Source organism: Calliphora vicina, chromosome 3 (assembly GCF_958450345.1).
Source record: "Calliphora vicina chromosome 3, idCalVici1.1, whole genome shotgun sequence".
Taxonomy (NCBI): domain Eukaryota; kingdom Metazoa; phylum Arthropoda; class Insecta; order Diptera; family Calliphoridae; genus Calliphora; species Calliphora vicina.
In genome coordinates, this window is record NC_088782.1 from 615,536 (window position 1) to 622,809 (window position 7,274).

A 7,274-nucleotide genomic window follows, 5' to 3' on the forward strand; every position below is an offset into this window, starting at 1 on the left:
TAAAATTTTCAAGTATAATTTGGTGAAGGGTATATAAGATTCGGCACAGCCGAATATAGCACTCTTACTTGTTTTTTTTATTTTTGCCATTTCATGCTCCAAAGAATTGTGGTGTATCGCTAGATATTTATTCCTAATGTACACCACATCTTCTCGATAAACTATTTTGCGCTTTTTTGGTGTAGATTTTTGTTTTAAGTTTCTGTTTATTTGAAACACTTTGCTGTTGTTTAGCGGTTTTTTGGTTGTCTCTCTCTTTCATTCTCTGTTTATATTTTTGTAAAGAAAATATTTTGTCATGGACATGGATGGAGAACAGCGACCAAAACTAAATTTAATTTAGACTTGTCTTCAATTAAAAACTAAATAGGTACGTACACAATAAAATAAACAGCAACAACAAAAGCAAAAAATAAAAAATAATATTAAAACAATAATAATAGGGAAAAAAATAATGCTGACAGAGCAGAGCTTCTTCTTTGGACAATCTCAAATTCATTGTCATTTTGTTATTGTTCTGTTTTAGTATATTGTTTTTTGTTTTTGCTTTTTTATTTGTTGTTTTATATTAGTAGAGACAACACACACAAACACACAACTAAATAAATACAAATATGGTACTTAAATGTGGACACTTCAAATACATAGTTTCTTTGTGGCTCTTATAAGGCTGACTAAATTTCCAAGGCAATCCATGACAAGAAGAAGAAGAAGAGCAAATATTTTAAATATTCTTCTTAAATTTAGCCACAAGAATTTTGTTAATACATTCAGTATGTATTTCTGTTTTTGTATGCGTTTATTTTTAATATACCTACATAAATATTGATTTAAAAAATTGCAGTCTCCAGAATTCTGTGAAAATGTTTCCTATATTTACTATGTACAACGTATGTATGTACATAAATCATACGTAAACTTCCGGATGACAGAAAAATCGAGTTCATTCCGCTCTTCAACAGCAAAGTGTTAGAATTTGATTGTACGTGTTTATTTAAGATATTGGTTTTTTGTTCTCTTATTTTCTTCTTTTTTGTGGTTCAATGATATTTGACAACTACAGTTTGTCTAGCCACCATAATTTTATAAAAATAATTATAAATGTTTTATTTTAAACATGTGTCAAGTTTTTAATAAAAAAAATATTTATAATCCTTTAGAGAATTTGTAAAGAGTTTAAAAACTCTGAAATATTTATTTTGAGTAAAAAGTATTTACATATGTATGTATATTTAACAGAACAAAGTATTAACATTAATATTTAACAAGTTGAGAGTGCTATATTCGACTGAGTCGAATCTTATGTGAAGATGAAGTCCGAAATCTTTGAAACATACAACAGTATTTTTCATTAATTTAATATATTTTCTCATAGTTTCTAACTTACAGATTAAATCCAACATAAATTAGAGTCACTAGACTTTGTACATACTTATTTATAGCCTATAAATAATTGTGATAATACTTTTTGGTGGAAAATTATACGATGGAATACAAATTAAACCAAAATTTACCAATTTTTAAAAAGTTTATTTTTTTATTGATCCTGTGCGCTCATTAATAATGAGCGTTAATGTGTCATTAATCAAATACAATTTTGACAATACCACTTAAAAGATGTTGTAGTTTGCAACAGTTTAAGCTATATCTTGTTGATTGCTATTCAACAGGAATATAACACGACCTTCTTAAACTATCAAATAATTATAGTAAATTTTCGTGTAAATACAATTTCTTTATAAATGACACCTACGCACAGTGGAAAATTTTGGTAATTTTCGGATCAAAAATCTGTAACTTTTGAATGGATGAGTATTTCTGTAATACTTTTTCTCTGTTTAATAGTTGGGACTTTAAGCTTTAATTTGTATTTTCGAACATAAAAAGCGTATCATTCTAAAAAAAAGTTATGAACGCTTAAAAATAATTTTTTTTTTTTTTTTTTTTAATTTTTGTATAAAATTGAGTTGGTAAGAAAAGTAAAAGTGGTGTTTTTATGTATTTTCTCATTAGATTTATTGATTTCGCTGAGTACATTAGAAATTGTGTCAAAAAATTTCAGAACACGCACTCAAATTCAGAAGTTATTCCAAAAAACCGTTTTCAGTGATGTTCGTCAACTCAGTTTTTGCTTCTTTTGATATAAAAGCTTATACAAATTTATATCAATGTATAAAAAAATTTAGTTCTTAACAAAACACGGCTTTAATTATTCAAATCGGATGAAAATTGTAAAAGTCATTCAACTTTTCATTAACACCTCTTTTAGTATTTTCTCCCCCAGCGCATATAAATAAAAAACAAAAAACTATAACAAAATATTTGTACAATTTTTAATTTTCAAGGTATCCGCTCGAACTTTTTTCGATACAGTTTAATAACTTTTGCAAATATAAACCGATTTCAGCAAGTGATGTCTCGTTTATTTATACATAAAATTATATTTAAGAATCTGTGCAAAAAAAATTGGTTTTCACAGAAAAAATTCAAATTACTATTGTCCAATTTGAAAAATTACGAAAAAAAATAAAACAATATGCGAAACTTTTTAACAATAAACTTATATAATATCTTGGAATGTGCATTTTATGCATATATTTTATGAAAGCTTAATTCATTGTCTCTTCATAATTGTTTAAATTATATTCATGTAAAACTGTCAATATAAAAAAACTCATTAAATTCACAATTTATTGTTTTCAAACGAATAAATTTCAAATCTGCTAACAACATATACAAAACTCATAACCAAAATAGAATCTGGACAAGATGCCCTTTCCAACAAGCTATAACAATCTTAAAAAAAAAATAATTATAAATATTAAAAATACGCTCTTGAATATTGTATAATTTTAACTCCCCAAATCTTTAAAGTCGAATGTAGTGTGTTCTGTCGCCATTTTGGAATAGTTCTGTTGACATAGTAACTATTATTTCTGCAAATAATTATTGCTTGATATCTTAGCTTTACGATTTTTTTTTTAAATTTTAAAATTTTACAGGAGAGCGTAAAAACTGTTGAATTGATCGATAATTATTTTATTATTTGTCCATAAATAACTTCGACAGCTTCGTATAATTCTTTACGACAAATAACTAAGTTCTTCAAGGACAAATAATAAAATTATTATAGATCAATTCATTAGGTCTGACTGCAGATTTTCAATACTAAAATTATCATGAAGATGATTTAATGATTTTTTAACATTTAATGAATTTTCGTTTTGATTTATTGATAGCGGTGTCTATTTATGTCCACCTGTCATAATCAATAAGTTTTGAGGTATTTTGCCATTTCTCTATCTTACAAATTGTAAACACAATTCAAATTTTGATTAACAATAAATTTAGTTGTGACAATGAAACTGTATATTTAATGCAATGTTTATGCATTGTTAAAATTGAGGGCACCCTAATGTAATCATTTCAGTCGAATACTATAAATTTATTGTTTGACTTTGTTGTAATAGGTTTAAAAATATATTTTTTTTTTTTCTTTTCTAACCAACATTACAAATAATACGATAGATTTCCAACCATAAAAACATATTTTCTTTCATACCTAAACACATACATACATATATAAATAAATAAATAAATGTACATTTTTGTGTAAATCTTTAATAACTGTTAAATAATTGAAACTCCATCCTTTAACAACAAGCAAACAGTACGAGTAATATGATCACCCAAACTTCTGACGTTAATACTCATACTGACGTTGTCTATTCTTTGTAAATATGTTACAGACTTTAGAAAATATGTCTTAATATGAGAAAATTAACTTTTATCAATGTAAATATGAGCTTTAAATATTTATAACAACAACTGGAAGTGGATAATTTCTTACGAATAATTATTCGAACAATTTAAAAATGGCCATTTTCGAATAACGAATAATTCGAACAATTTTATTTAGAATAATTTTTCATAATTTCAAATTTAAATAACTAATAATGACTCACAAAAATTGTATAGTTTCTCAAAATTCGACAAATAACTAAAGACAAAGGGTCTTTCGATCACTGTATATGAGTGTTCCGATAGCTCCTTCTATAAATATGTATATAAATATTACTGCAAGAAGTTACAATTTTAAAAACAAATCTTTCAAAAGTTGAAAGTGATGGAGAATGTGATTTTGAAACGGTCGTCGAAAGTGATATTGAGGATGACATTTATAATGATTACATTGAAATAGATGAAGGCCATGATCTTAAAATATATGTTATTAACCTCGTACGTAAAGTGTTGCGTAAAGTGTCTCGTTGCAAGAACAGCATGGAGTTTGTCTTATACATGATTTTGAACATCTTTGTCTAACATGGTAATATACTTTTTGCGTATTTGTAAATGCGTCACTCATGTACTGCTTGACTTCAAATTAGCCACGTTCACTGACAATGATATCAAACTTTGTACAGATTCCCTTTATTGTGTAATTCCCCAAGACCACTTTATTAAGCAAAGATTCGGCAACGTTGATAGAGCTTGATGTATAATTTGTTATAAATAATTTAGAAATAGTGAATAATTAATATGTACACTGATGGACAAAATTCACCGCCATTTCCCCTTTAGGTTAAGTTAAAAAGGCTTGTTTTAACTGAAGTATAATTCATTTTAATTATGGTTTTTGTTGAAAAAATAAAATTTTGTGTTTCAATTATATTTATAACGTGGTAGTCCTTTAAACATTCCAAGGGAAAATGGCGGTGACTTTTGTCCATCAGTGTCCGAAGTCAAAAGTGTTAAATGCGTATCTAAAGAACTCGCTAAATTTAAGTTGTAATAGCTATTTTACAAAAAAACAATGAAGTATTGTATTAGTTAAATTTATATTATAATGTTTTTATAACAAAACAAGTATGCAAATGTTGGCGAATATTTAGTATAAAATATATTTATATGGATACGATTATGTATCTATAAGAGTAGGGGTATATGAAGATACACATCAAACGTGTTTTAAATTTTAGTGAACTTTTTGATTAGCAGTAGTTTAGTTTTTGTTGTGTAGTATGTATATTTTTATTATATTATTTATACATATTTTCAGGTTTAAATCAGACCAAAGATAAGCTAAGTGCTGTTAATGTTTACTTTTTTTATTTAAGCAAATACATATAAAATATATAAATTGTGTAGAGAAATGGGGTAAAAAACCATGTCATTTTTATCGTTGATGTGTTGATCAAATTGCAAAAAATATATATATTCTTACATATGTATGTATATACATTTCAAGTGATCGCTACGTATGAAAAATTTGGCTTTCAAATGAAAATATAATGAGCTGTTTCTCATTGTTAATAAACGACATGACATGGCTTGATAAGATATAAGCAATCGAGTACTTATACATAGGTATACTTTTATTTGGGGGATGAATGAAAAACGTAGAAAGAAGAAAAAACAAAAGTAAAACCAGGCAGGTGAATGAACACGAACGTTGTTTGGCTTAAAACTGAGACACAGTGGGGTGTCCCACTTTTTTCAGATTTCTGAAACTAACTTGACTTACACAGATTGAATAACAAAAATATCAAAAGTGAACAGATGTTTTATCCTTTGATTTAAACAAAAAATCATTTTGAATACACTGACTAAAAGGGAAAATCTGTGTGGGCAGTAGCAATTGAGAACATATTTTTTCACTTCAAATAACCAGACTATAGACACTGGCGTCACGAAGCCTGGCACCTTTAAAAGGATTTTTTTTTTCTTCAAAAAGTTAAGTTAATTATTAAAATAAAAAAAATATTTAATTATTCTAGCACAATAAATTGTAACTTATTTTTCACAACTTTGACAGGTTGCCTGCCCACTGTATTTTATAACAAATGCACTTTTCAAATATGTATTCAAAAAAAATTCCTTAATCGATTTTTCTTTCTGTATGTTTTATTTATGCCTACAGCAACTATTTATAATTCCAATTAATTGCAACTCACCCTAAAATTCAGGGATAAATTTCCTCCTTTTTGCGTGTTTTTTTATTATTTCTTCCTTTATGCTCTCTGGCACGTTTGTTGTTTATTCCCCTAAGGACTGAAAATCTTAGATGTAGAATTTTGGCATGAGGGTCGTACGATGTTTGAAGCGAAAATGTGCGAAAATGTTTGACAATAGAGAAGAACCGCTATTCTAAAAGTAAACACAATAATAAAACAAACCATGCTATACATACAATAAATAAATAAATAATCCATCAAACAATTAACACACATACACTCACACACACACACACACTCACACACTCACCGTTACTTAAAACAAGAACAATCGTATACAAAGAGCACAAGGAAAAAGATGCGAGAAACGAAAAATGACAGCTGCTCGTAAATTATTAATAAAAGGACCTAAATACTGTTGCTGATCCTGAACTTGATCCTGTTTTCTTACTTTAATACAAAATTGTTTAAACACACTCCCTAAAATCTACGCACACATGTTTAGTAATTATATACATATGTATGTATGTCCATTCCATAGAGAAAGATACATACTACATACATAGATAGATAAATAGTCAATAAATTTTGTATTACATACATACATACATACATACACACTTTGTATTGCGAATATCTTACATCTTCTCTTTTGTATTATTATTATTTTTTTGTTATTCCTTTTATTGTTGTTGCTGCTGTTGTTTGTTGTTGTCTTCAGCTAAAGCTTATAGTATGCTTAACTTTGATGTTGTTGTAGGTACTCATAAAAGAAAAAATCTTGATGGGAAAAATCAATTTTATTTGCCTTTAGACAAAATTTTACTTTAAATTCACTACTTCACTTCTTTTCTTTTGGCAGAAATTTAATTTTTTTTTTCATTAATTCGTTTGCAATTTATTAAATTTTATTCGTTGAACTTAAAGCATAAATGCACACAAAAACACATATACGATTATAAATAAAATAGATAAACACCTTTGTGCACTTCCGCAAAATAATAAAATATTTATACATAAAAATTAAGATAATTATACTGTTATTGCTTTTCCGTCGTTTGTTCACATGTCTAACGCTACGGTCAACTCAAAACTGAATTATGAAAAAGAAGTAACAAGAAAACAGAAGTTGAAATCCCAGACACTTGCAAAATTAATGAGGTGAATTTATGAACATCCTAACGATTTATATTCTTCTTTTGGTTCTTTTAAATTATATTTTTATTATACTAATCCATCAAACACACACATTCATATCATTATCAATAAACTAAGAAAATATTAAAAAAAAAAACACTTTAACAAAAAACTGCAAACAAA

The 7,274-nt window shown here is 26.9% G+C and overlaps 1 protein-coding gene across 2 annotated transcripts in view; it reads right to left on the minus strand.

The window, feature by feature from the left end:
• The window catches only part of corn (cornetto), a 48,035-nt gene extending 41,010 nt beyond the window's left edge, over window positions 1-7,025 (minus strand). Inside the window, exon 1 of one of the 2 annotated variants that reach the window (XM_065503499.1) lies at window positions 6,597-7,025. The gene's annotated coding sequence lies outside the window, so the exon portion shown is untranslated. The remainder of the gene's footprint in view (window positions 1-6,596) is intronic. The other variant, XM_065503500.1, reaches the window with a different exon arrangement.
• Between the last annotated feature and the right edge of the window lie 249 nt (window positions 7,026-7,274).